Below are 13,549 nucleotides of genomic sequence, written 5' to 3' on the forward strand. Positions count from 1 at the left end.
TTATTTAAGGGGATAGGTTATCTACACTGGCTATGAGGTAAGTACTCTGGAAGAAGTAGAAGATGTCATTAATTTTTAGTTAGGGACAAAAAGTTAGCCAAATGATACATTATCACTGCTGGAGACATAGTGAAATTGATAAAAGCAGATCAAGACAAAACTTAAGGACATGGAGATTTTACATAATTTGAAGATGGACAGATATTCTAGTCTTCTGGAGTAAAGAGCCATTGACATGTTCATAGATTAATGATATATTTATATTTCTCTTGTAAGGAAAAATATTGGATAGCTTTTGAAAGACTCTATGTTATTTTTACAAGTACTAACATATGAAAATGTTGTTTCAGTAATTTCTACAAAATGCTAGATTTGTGAAATCATGTTATGATTGTGAAAATCAAACCAGCACTAAAGAATATAGGAAGTCTTAAGTTCAAACTAACCAATGACTAGCATTGACAACTTGAATGTTATCAAATTATATATTGTTTTGTTTCTAATTTACTATCCTTGCTAACCACATGGCCATGGCCCTTAGCTGAGATAAGTTACATATGAGCATAATGAAGCAGATAGAGTAGATGCAATAACCATTTAGATTTAAAAAAGAAATAGGGAGAAAGCAGAGAGGAAGATGGGAATTTAGGTAGCTAGAAAATAATCTGATTTAGGATGACTTCAGCGTGGCCACTTTTTTCATTTTTCAGACACAAAAGAAGGGGAAGAGATTAGCCAAAGAATATGTGCATAACTCATAGACACAGAAACAGCACCGTGAGGTGATGGTCAGAGGGAAGGGGGTGCAGAGCTGGGTGGAGGTGAGCAGAGAGGGGGAAATGGGGACATCTGTAATAGCTTCAGTGATAAAAATAAATAATAAATAAATGAATAAAATATGCTGTAAACTGAATGGCACATTTATGAAAATATAAAAGCATTGTTTTATACCACAAAGAAATAGAGTAGAATAAATTTAAAAGGCAAAGCATCATATTTTAAAAGCACAGTATCCTGAGTTTATTCCTTATTAATGGACTGAACTTTTTCTAGAAAAAAAGAAGGGGATATAAACAGGAGATCTAAAGTAGGCATTTTCATAATATTACTATAAAGAGAGAGATTGCTATAATTTAACCACTGAGGTGAAAACTGAAATCCTTAAAGTGCATTTTTAGGCTGCTGATCCTGACCTCCTACAGACCAATTAGAGTTGAGTAATTGTTGTTGGTATGACAACCTCAGGGAGAAACAAAAGACTTCAATTCCGTTAAGTGAAGCCATAAAGTTGTTCTTTAGAATAGAAAATACAGAGGGGCGGCTATAAATCATGGTGGCTTATGAGATCACGTTGGATAATAACATTTTTATTCTAATAATGTTATTAAGACCACAGTGGGTCATGAAGGGCTAACCCATACATACCATTAATTTGTACATTTCAGCTGTCTTTAATCTAAGATTGATTATCAAAGCCAAATCAATTATTTTACTTATATGAATAGGCAGTAAGAGATTTAAGTATGATTTCAAATCCATATATTTCTTAGATATAGCTTCCGTTTTATGTCTCAGTAAAAGATGAGTTCAACAGTCTGATATTCAAAACCCATGTACATTTCATTTTTTTAAGTTAAAAAACACTTGTAAATGGTCAGTTTTGATGTATGTAAATGCTGCTATTACTAATCATATATAAATGAAGGTATCCATAGTCTTCATTTCTTTATTACAGATATGGTACTCTTGATTTTAGACTATTATTGAGCTATGATTGATGTGCAAGAAACTACGCACATTGATGTAGAATTCTATGCATTTTAACATGTATCCACTCATTAAACCATCATGACAACAGAGGTAATGAACATGTACATCACTGTCCCCAGTTTCTTCTGGTGTGCCCCAGTGTAAAGAAACCCTTCATTCCTCTCCACTATCTGCCATCTCCAGTGAACCACTAACTTGTTTTCTGTCCCTTTACATTAGTTTGCATTGTCTAGAATCTTATATAAATGGAATCACAGAATAAATTCTCTTTTTTGTCTGGCTTCCTTCACTCAGCATAATCTCTGATGTACTTTACAAATTAGGATATTAGAACATGCACATGTCATACTCTATCTTCTATAATATATAAATATTATAATGATGACTGTTTTAATATCTTTTTTAATATTTTTAGCTTTGGCTTAAGATGCAAATTACAATGGAATACTACCCAGTGGTAAAAAAGAAAATTTTACCTTTTGTAATGGCATGGATGGACCAGGAGAACATTATGCTAAGCAAAATAAGCCAGTCAGAGAAAGTACCATATGATTGGGAAGGAATACCCCTTCCTTCATGTATGTGTGGGATATAATGAACGAATGGAACTAACAAGTGAAGAAGAGACAGACTCACAGATAGAGAGCAGGATGACACCTGTTGGTGGTGAGGGGGTTAGGGAGTGGAAGGATTGAGCAGAAAGGAGAAAGGACTCATGGACATGGACAATGGTGTAGTGATTGCAGGGGTGAAGCATGTATAAGTGGGTTAAATGGTAATGAAAACATACAATGAATATATTTTTTAAATAATCATATCCTTTCAAAGTTTGCTTTTCAGCTTCATTAGACAGTTCAGTTTCAGGGCAATATTTAGGGAAAAATTTCCCCCCTCCCTTTCCAAGGATTTGAGTATTCTGCTATATGCCTTGTGTATTGCGAGGTCTTTCCCTCTCTCCATTGTGAGAACATAAACTATTAATATTATCATCTCTTGTGATCACTGGGGATTGTTGTGACTATTCTCTTCCAAAGGTTCTTTCTCTAGCTTTGAGTAGTTCCCTCAAATACATGTACTCACTATGTACACAACTAAAGATCTGAGGAGAACACTGCACGGAGTTCCAGAGCTGTCTGTCTTTGCAGCCTTCTCTCAATACAACTCTCCTTTCTGGCGTCTGCTCTGCAGATTCCAGCCATTTGGCTTCCCCTGCCTATTCCATTCAGGGAGAGCACTGGGCTCTCATTGGTTCCCAGCTTCCCTGCTTAAGGCCTGACAATGACTAGAACAATCACAGTCAGTACAATGGGACAGCCATAGAGTATAGCTCACGCATTTCCCTTTTCTTAGATCATGGTCCCATACTAACCTTTGTCCAATGCCCATTGTGTCAGATATTTTGTCTGTTTTTTAAGTCATACAAGGAGGAAGGATAAATTAGTTCTTTTAAATTAGTGAGAGTGGTAGGAAATTTTTTTATTATAAGATAGTATGCAAAAATAGATAATAACAGCACATGTATATCTGCATTGTCCCTAACAAGATTTATTTGGTTATTTTGTGGACATCTGATATCTATATTAGTTGGGCCAGTATATAAATGTAAGATTGGGGACAATCCTCATGTTACTACTCATAATGAGGTAGTAGAACAAAAGAGGTTATCAAAATATGTAGTCTGCCTCAAGAGTTCCTTAAAATCATTAAAGGGATGTTTTTAATTGATTAAAATTTTATATTTATCTATAAAATTTATTGAGTCTTTTATTTTTTTTAATTCATCATTCATTGAGTGCCTATTATGTGTTAGATATCGTTCCAGGTACTTGGGACAGAGCAGAGAACAACACAAAGGCTCCTGCCCTCACGGAGCTTACATTTATGACCCCTTCAACCGGAGCAATCTGTGACCCTGGGCAAGCCACGGCACCTCTCCTTGGCGACCCGATGAGGGAAGAAGCAGGCCCGGCCCAGAAATGGGAAATGTGTCTGGTGCAGTGCAGATGCCAAACAGAAACCAAACCCTACCCACTACCCAGACAGGAGATCGGGCTAGAAGTTGAATTTTAACAATAAAGTACAAGGCGGGAGGGCAGAAGGAGGGCAGTCTGGGGCTGCAGCCCTAGGGTCTGGGCTAGCTATACAAACTGCTGCTTCTGCTTGGTGGCTACCTTCCTGGCAAGGTCCTTGGCCTTCTCTGTAGCTGCCAGTGCCTTCCTTGACTATCTCAACCACGTCTTGGAAGGGTACTCCCCTTGCAACTTGGCCAAGATATATTCAGAGCCCTTCATGGTCTTAGTCACATTTTTTTGAACTAGCAAGACCAAATTCCTGGACAGCTCTGGGGATACCAATTAAGCTAGAGGAGACCCAAGCTTTCCAGTGGAATTTGGGCCAGCGACTTTTATCAGAATTTACACAGTAAACACACCATTCCTCCGCCTCCATTGGCTAGGCGCAGTTGATGTTCCAGGTGAAGGTGTTCGTGGCCTGGTTCCATGGGTCCACAGATGGAATCCTGCAGCCTGGACACCGGGTGAGCAACACTGCCAGGAAAGAGTCGCTCGCTCTAGTGGGGCATCCTCTTGGTCTTGGTCAGGAGTCTCCAGGACAGAAGCTCCTGGCAAGGGGTCACCTCCTGGTGAACTATGCTTTCTGTCAAGACACATTTGCTATAGGGATTTGGGTACCGCTGCCAGAAGGCAGCACACTTGGTCCCGGGAACTCCAGAGCATGGTCTGGCTCAGAAAATACTTCACCACTGTCACAGCTGGTGCAGGATCAGCACCTGCGCAGCATCAGGGGTGCAGAGCCTGGGGGACACTTGGAGACCAGGCCCAAACTCCCCAAATGCCCACCAGGCAGGCATCTCAGTCACCACCATGCTGCACTCCACCAGCTGCCACTGCCATGAAAAAATTGTAGACTGATTCTTTTAAATTAAATTATTGATAATACTTAACAGTGTTTCTAGCCTAATACTTAAAGGACCAAATTTTCTAATGTCACCCACTCCAGCTACCAGAATGGCACCCAAGTACCGAGTTTCTGCTAGGCAGGAAAATAGAATTTTGTATCACCTGGCTTCTACTCCTCATGGCTTAAAGAGAAAAAGTGATTTGTATTAAAATTTATAGTAGTCAAGTCATAAGGCCTGTTAAGGAAGTTTTCATTTCTCTTTCTTCATGACAAAGGTAGGAGTATCAATCTAGCATGTTTGGGATTAGTCTTGTGTCTTGCTTTGGCTAAAGACGTGTGATAGAACAGGATGCATGTCATTTCCAGATAGAAGCTTTAAGAGCCACAAAGTAACTCACCTTGTTCCCTTTTCTTGCCTCAATAGTTTATCAAAGTATGTATTGAGATAAAGCCTCCATCACCTGGGTTTTAGGAAAACTAAGATACACAGAGTCTCCAATTAAACTCAAGATGGTTGTTCACCCTGTTGATCATGTAGTGTGAGAAAAAAAGCTCTTGTTTTATTTAAGCCACTGAGATTTAGGGATTTGGGGATATTGTCATCATAGCACGACCTGGACAGCCAGTGTGCACAGCACAGCCTCATGCACATCCCCGGAAAAACACCCACAAAGTGAAATGGAGAGACTGTAACAAAACTGAAGATTCTAACAGCAGGTTTAATTTAAAACTGAAAAAAATATGGTTGCATAAATAATTAGAATGTATTTCATAAATAGCAAATTATCTACCTTTAAAAACAATCCTTCACCTTTTAGGGAACAGTGTGTTTTCTTTAATTGTTTCATTATTTGTGAACCCCTGGTACTTAAAACTTTATTTGCTTACTAGTGACCTTGAATGCTGGAAACTATCTACTTCATAAGTCTAATTCTGTGTTATTTACATTTAGCTTAAACAAAGAGTCAGACTTAGAAACAAGTACTACATTAAATAAATATGCACTGTGCAAAAGACTGTAAAATACCAGGCAGGAAGTCTCTCTATAACACCTCCTCACATATTGGCTACTAACCTGTATGACACTTCTGACGATGCCAAAATAACACCACTCTGGCAGAGTCCCCTCCGCCAGCTGTGGAAAGTACACATCAGTTCAATCAAAGGGTGATGGCTGTTAGCGCCGCTCGGCACTAATGAATAATCAGTTCCTTACACCCTCAGAACCGAGGCCATTTCTTAGACTTCTAAAATAGAAGTCTTTATACATTTTAACAATATCAGTTTTGAATGATCGTGGCCAATTTTATAATCTACTTAGACACTTTGTTAGATAAGAATATTTAAAAACACTGTTAGACTAATAAAGAGCAAGAAATCTTTAAAGCAAAGACTTCAAATGCCTTTGGCCACATAGTCTTCAGAATATACATGAGCACTACTACCTATCTGAGTTGTGGGATAAAGGCAGTAAGCCTTTTCACAGGCACTGATGTGAACTCACTGTTAGTGGAGTGTTGCAGGTAAATTCTAATAACTTATAAATGGTTTTGAAATAAAACTCTCATTCACTGCACTCTGTTGTCTGATTTGTGTATCTTCAAAGGCCACCGGGTGGATGGCACTCCGTTCCATCTCTTGGGCCTCACAGACCCTGAAGTTCCCTCCACCCACGCTAGTGAGGACATAACAATTTTGATAACTTTGAGCGAACCTAAGTAATGTTTCAAATTAACCATAACTGCTTCCTTGCAATCAAAGAGTAGATTGTTGCAAATCTTTCTTCTCTATAATTAGAATTCAAACTAGAATAAGTAAAACTTCTTTTATTGTTTTTTTCATGTGACATACGGTCAGTGAATTTAATTTGCAGCAACATTAAACCATTGAAGGAAGGGACATTATTGAGAGTACATCCAAAAAGATTTTTCAGGACGTGCATTAATATCTACCATGTCCTAGAAAACAAATCCCTGATTCTATAGGTAAATTATCCCTGTACTATAGTGAACTCTGAAAAGAATGTTACTTTTAATGAAATGCAAAAAATCATGATATAGAATATAGTTATAAAATTCTGAGAGCTCAGAGTCTTATTTGTAAATCAAGGATTGAAGATGATTATCCTATCTTTGCCAAAATTCTAGATTTGGTAAAAAGCCCTATCTTATTATAATTTCCTTTAATGTGATTTCTAATAATTTAAACAGTGTAACATCATACATAATACATGTCAATATACTGTGCCAATATAGGATGTGATATAGCTGTACTCCTCTTTTATATTTAAGATGTATGAACTCAATACATCCTGTTATCCAATGCAGCCAGGAAGACATTTGTGAAGAAAGTTAACTCGTCTTTATTCTCTCCAAAAAAAACTTTCTTCCTTTGAGTTTTGAGAACATTACCAAACTAATTAAATTATTTTCAATCTAGCCTCCTAATTAAAAGAAAAATATGGATTTCATAATAATAAATGTTAAAGGCCAATGTAGAAATCAAATGAAGGTAAGAGTGCACAGCAAAAATTAAAAAGTCCCCTACAAAAACAAATTTGTGTACATCTTGTTCACTTTTAAATAAAATAGTAATGATGATACTAATATAATAATATTGATGATGATAATAGAAGCTTCTAGTCTTTTAGGAACGTATGGCGCCTCGGCGAGAAAATCCCAAAACATTGTAATAGAAATTTTAATGAGACTTCAGATCTTCAAGATTCTGTCCAAGGAGCTGCTCCCTTCCCTCACTTTTTAAAAAAGGAATTGAGAAATGTGAATGCTTAGAAAAAAAAACAAAATATAGGCTGGCAGGAAGAAATTCCATCTTGTTGGGTCTCTGAAACAGCGGAGGACTGAACACTTGTAAACACGGTACCTTGAGCAATAGTTGCCTTATGGCTTGTAGTTTGAGGCCAAGAATAGCACGATAAACTTAGAATGTGTTTATCTCTTGGCAGCTTCATTTTACTTGCAAGCTGGGAGGGACAAAGACCAACAATTTTCCACCTACAAAGTGCATCTAAGCTGGCAGGCAGCTCAGTGAGTAAGTCAACTTGAACCTCCAGATCACAACTATTCTCAAAGACAGATGGACAATTTTGGAAAGGGAGATGATTCAACCAGTATCTCCAGGCATTTGTGGTTATAATGCCTGTAGTTGGGGGGTATGTGTGGAGAAGCATTAATTTGGAGACTTCACATACGTTAGTGCTATTTTAAGAAACAAATGGCATGTGTGTAAATTTTTATAATTCCATGGTCTTTGTTCGTTGAAAACATGTGGAAAGGTGGCAGTATTTTAAGAACCTGTGGGTTTTTTTCCAAGATCCAGAAAGCTAAACAAGATTTTAACCTGTTATTTTTTAATTTTTTATAATATAGTGTTGTGTCTAATTTAATGGCTTAATGTCCATTGTTTAATGATTGATTCTATATTCATGTAGACACTTATATTTTATTTCAAATTGCTTAATTGAGAATTAGAGTTAATTGTATAAAATACATTTCAAAAAAGAGGAGTTGAGATGTTATATTTTGAAGACTGAGTGAAGGAACTTCTTGTTACAAGGTTTGGTACAACTGCCTAAGTTGTGTTATTTGTCTAATGAGGGTGTTATACTTCAAATTATGTAGAAATTTTGAGATCATGAAACAAAACTCTTTTTTTAACCCACTGGATACATATTTTTTGCTTTCAAAACAATCTTCTCCTGCTTCAACACATAGCCCATTATCCAGGATTATTCCGAATCCCTTGGGAAGGGCAGGTAAATCAAATCTTTTTAGTATTGGAAGAGCTCACTTTATGGATACAGTATGAATCTGATATCAAAACAAACTGGAAAAAAAACATTTATGTTATCAGAAGAAATGAAGCATGATTCTGCCCTTTTTCATAAAATATTCCATGATCAAACAGAAAATAGAAAATAATATCATACTAGAAATGAAATATAAGCAGCTATTTACTTGAGAATTTTTATTAGAAATTGGTTTCATATGAAATATAAAATAATTTTTCATACTTTTTTACAAGTATTAAAAAGTATATTTATGAAGAGAAAAGTCAATGGCCAAAGAAATACATACTTAGAAATGTTATAAGTAGTTTCTAAGTAGTTCTGTGAATGACTCATCAGGATTTCTTCCAGACAGTGGCAAATTAACATATTTTACACCCAAAGCAAAATTAATGCAGTTAAGTCTGCCAAATTCCAACTCCTTTGCCTTACCACATGTCCAGAATAATTGTTTGTTTCCCCCCAAAGAAGGGTTGCCTGTGGACCTCCACCACAGCTCATGCTGCAGTGTAAGTCCTCACAAGGGTAGTTTTCTTTCCACCTTGCACCTTTCAACCCTTAATTTGTTGGAGAGATCCAGCCCAATGCAGACCAGTGCTGCTATAATTTTGCCTTTTATCATGCAACCTGAGCATTTGTTCTGTTTGAATAACACCACCTCATGGAAAACTAACTTTTTAAAATATATATATATTTAATATTTTTTATTTTATTGATTATGCCTTTACATTTGTTCTATTTCCCCCTCCATTCCCCTCCACCCTGCACACCCTCTCCCCACCACTCCTCCCCCTTTAGTTCATGAACACGTGTCTCAAGTTCTTTAGATTCTACCTGATTAAATATTTTCTGATGGTAGATGTCTGGCTTTTCCAAACCCGTCATTGGAGAAATAGTATTTTAAGAAACTAATATTATTTTTCTTGAGAACAACTTAATATATCCATTATTTATAGTTTATGTGTTTTCTAAAGCTTCAGTTTGGATTGATACATGATCACATGGTTGGACACATGACATCTTGCCTAGCCCTCTACAACTGTGAACTGGAATTGACATAAAGCATGCTTGCTGTTCAAGGTCAATCAGTCTTACTCAGAAAGCAACTATGTGAAACTGAAATTTGTCATGTTACTGTCAAATCATCACTCTTTAAATATCAGTGTTTTAAGTACCATCATATATATTTCATGGAATCAGAATCGCATCCTTGATGAAAAGAATTCACAAGCAAATGTACTTCTGTCTTACTTTATTTCCACTAACACTCTTAGTCTTCTTTTCTTTCTTACCTCCCCATCCAAATATTGGAGAAGCTATATTATCATTATAAATAATATCTCCAAATGAGAAAAATGTTTAAAATAAGTCAGAAACCAAAGGAAGAAAGTAAGGCAGAGATATTATAAAAAGAATTCTCAAAATATTTGTCCACAACAAAAATGCCAGAACTGGAAGAAGAGAGTTATTAATTCACCCCCCGATACAGATGTTCTAGATGCTCAAACATATCCTCACAAATGAAGGAATGCTGGTGATGATTCTCACGGCCACACAATCCGTGGGAACATACATTCTAAGGGAGAGAGAGAAAGATTCAGGAATTAGTAAAGAAAAGAGGACCAGAATAAAAATTAAGTGCTTCTCTTCTTTGAAAAAGAAGTGGGAATATATTGATGCTGTTGTGGCCACTACACATGGAGAGGAAGGAGAAAATGTTGCCTATGTTCTGAGAATGTGCAGTTCTATCCTGGGAGAGAACATAAGGTCAAAAATGAGAAAATGTATTTTCAAGGTAATAATTCCAATGATCTTGATCTCTTAGCAAAAATGGGCTTCTCTTATCTACCAAAACACTACAGTAACTTGTTGTTTCTAGTTTTTATTGTCATAACCTTGTATAAACACAGGAGCTTTGAAAATTCTAAAAACATAGAAAGAAAAGTTTCTTTTCTGTGCCAGAAAGACATTCTGCCAACTACCTCTTAACTTAAAAGGGAGAATCCAGTCCAATGAGAGTAAGTGAGATGAATGGAATGTAAAATATTACTGTCCAGTACAAACAGCCAGAGAACACTTTCCATTTGAAAACTTCTTGCTGCTGAACAAACATAGCTAGCTCCCTTGAAGATTAGTTTAGCCCTGATTGCCTTTTCACAAAGATTCCTCATGTTACTTTGATACCGTCCTTTTATGATATTGAGAACAAGCCATCTCTATTTGAGTGTGAGGAGACACCTAAGTCACTGAGGCAGAATGAAAGTTTGGCACTGGACCATGCCATTGGAAGGATGTTCAAATGTTTACCAATGCTTTTCCTTGGCTGCACAGTATCTGCACCTGTGTTTTATGTTAAGAAAATACTTCTGTCCCCAAGAATATTAAAACTGCTTAAATTTAAGACACAGAACACCATTCTAACTCTGTGCTAAGGCCCCGATTATTCTACCTTTGTAGAGAATTCCAAACCAATTTTAGCTTCTTCCTACCCCTTATTTTCCACATTCTCCTTCTACCTGCTCCCCTACCTACATTTTGATTAATCCTGTGCCCAATAGGATTTCCACAGGAGCAGCCAATGGAAAAAGAAATAAAGAAATCTAAGCATTTCATATAGAAATATATTCGCTTCCACATTATATATAATGAATGAAAATTAAAAGCAATTTCAATTTTAAGTCTCACGAGTTTTGATTCTAATGTTAATTACATTTGATAGTTTTTTCTGGACTTAAAGTTTATCAGGTCAATCTCTAAAAATCTACTCACTACAAGCAAATTCACTGAAAATTAATTTTTGAAGACTAAACTTTTATTTACCAAACTTTTAAAAAAATTACAACAGTCTACATTGAATAGGATAGTTTCACCATCTTTTAAAGTTTTCTGTAGTTTTAGTTGACAATAATTCAAATTTTTTTGTAACAGCATCTTGAAGAATGCATGCTATCTGTTTGCCCCAATAGAAAAATGTATCATAAAAATATATGAAATGTTTTCATAAAGAATACATTTAAATATTCATAAATATAGGTTTAAATAATTATTTGAATAGATTATTAAAGTATATTTTAGCCCTGGTTGACATGGCTGAGTGGTTGAATGCCGGCCTACAAACCAAAGGGTCACTGGTTCCATTCCCAGTCAGGGCACATGCTTGGGTTGCAAGCCAGGTTCCCAGTGGGGAGCATGTGAGAGGCAACCACACACTGATGTTTCTCTCCTTCTCTTTCTCCTTCCTTTCCCCTCTCTAAAACATAAATAAATAAAATCTTTTTAAAACAGTATATTTTAAATACAATTTCATGAATAAATAAATTCTTATGTCCCTTAGCTTTGCTCTGCTCTGCCTCCACATTACATCTTGGTATCTCGGTCCGCTTTTCCAATGCACATCAGGCTCCCCTTCTGTCACTCACCCCTGAAGTCCCCTTCAGTGCATTCCTACGTAAGGTGACCAGACATCCTTACCCAGAACATTTCTGGTTTTTCACTTGTGGTAGATAACATAATGTCTGTTAAATATGTTAGTGTCCTTTTTGCCTCTCAAATGATTCTGACTTGAACAATATCTTATGTGGTCCTTCCCCTCTCTTGAGTCTCCAGTCTCTGGCATCTCCATTCCAACAGCTATTTTATAATGGCAGTCCTAGCTGCGAACAGGTGGCCTCTACATTTAATCTCAGTTACTTCCAATTGTAGCAACAGTTAGGCAAAGAAAGACAATTAAAATGACTGAAAACACTTTGAGGAAAACAAAATTAAAATTGTTAAATAAAACTTCTCAGGGAACTCAAATGGTTAGGAAAACTACTCCATGTACTAAGATTTATTTATTGTAAATGTGCTCAAAATGGTTAAAAGAAGATACTTGGATTTTTATCAAGTTGACCTTTGGAAGTTGTCTTTCAGGAAATGAACCAGAAAGTAGAACAGGAAGAAGTGGCAGTTTACACAAACCCCTAGAATGACTGACTGTGTTACACCCCTCTCAGAAAGTAACAGCAGCATCCAACTTAACAGTCATTGTTTTAAAGTCTGTAAATTTAATTTGTGCAAGGTGTATAACATAAGCTCATACACTCAATTATACCACCACTTATTAAATGTACAGTCTGTGCCTGGAGCTATACTAAGCAGTAATATCATTTAATCTTCAAAATAACCCTCCAGATTAGGTATTATTATGTGAAGAAATTAATGTTCAAAGAAGTTTTGTAACTTGTACAAGGTGGCACATGTGATATGTCATGAAGGTAAGAAAGAAACCAGGATGGCTGAATTACATAGTTGATACTGCTGAACATTATGAAAAGAACATCTGGGGGCATATGATACAATATAATATAGCTATAAAAAACAATATGTATGTCCCTGACCAGTGTAGCTCAGTTGGTTGGGTACTGTCTCACAAAACAAAAGGTCACTTGTTCAATTCCCAGTCACGGCATGTGCCTGGGTTTGTGGTTCATTCCCCAGTGAGGGTGTGTATGAAAGGCAACCAATTGATGTTTCTGTCTCCCTCTGTCCCTTCCCCTCTCTCTAAGAATAATTAAATGAAATATATATATATATATATATATATATATATATATATACACACATATATATATGATAAATATGGAGTGCAAGCTTTACATTCATTTAATAATTATAGAAATGCTGAAAGAGAGATGGAAAGGTTTAAGACCACCAAGGGCATTAAAAGCAAGCAAAACAAAACTTTAAATTAGATAATAATATATGAAGATTTAATTTCAAAACTTATTGGGGACTCACAGAACTGTAAAGTTTTGGCATGTGATATGTATAACTAGAAAACAGTAAAACATTCTGCAAAGAACCTTTAAAAATATTGTACATATTTACATACATATATATAATTTTTAGATTTTATTTATTTTTAGAGAGGGCAAGGGAGGGAGAAAGAGGGAAATATCAATGTGTGCTTGCCTCTTGAGAGTCCCCTACTGGGGAACCTGGCCTGCAACCCAGGCATGTGCTCGGCATGTGACTGGGAATTGAACCAGAGACCCTTTGGTTCTCAGGCCA

At 36.3% G+C, this 13,549-nt stretch overlaps 1 pseudogene; it reads right to left on the reverse strand.

Moving 5' to 3' along the window:
- Positions 1–3,908: 3,908 nt before the first annotated feature.
- LOC119059799 (PRELI domain-containing protein 1, mitochondrial-like) overlaps positions 3,909–13,549 on the reverse strand; it is a 54,374-nt pseudogene continuing 44,733 nt past the window's right edge.

The sequence above is a fragment of the Artibeus jamaicensis genome, unplaced genomic scaffold (assembly GCF_021234435.1).
Source record: "Artibeus jamaicensis isolate MK-2021 breed Jamaican fruit bat unplaced genomic scaffold, CSHL_Jam_final contig_373, whole genome shotgun sequence".
NCBI lineage: Eukaryota > Metazoa > Chordata > Mammalia > Chiroptera > Phyllostomidae > Artibeus > Artibeus jamaicensis.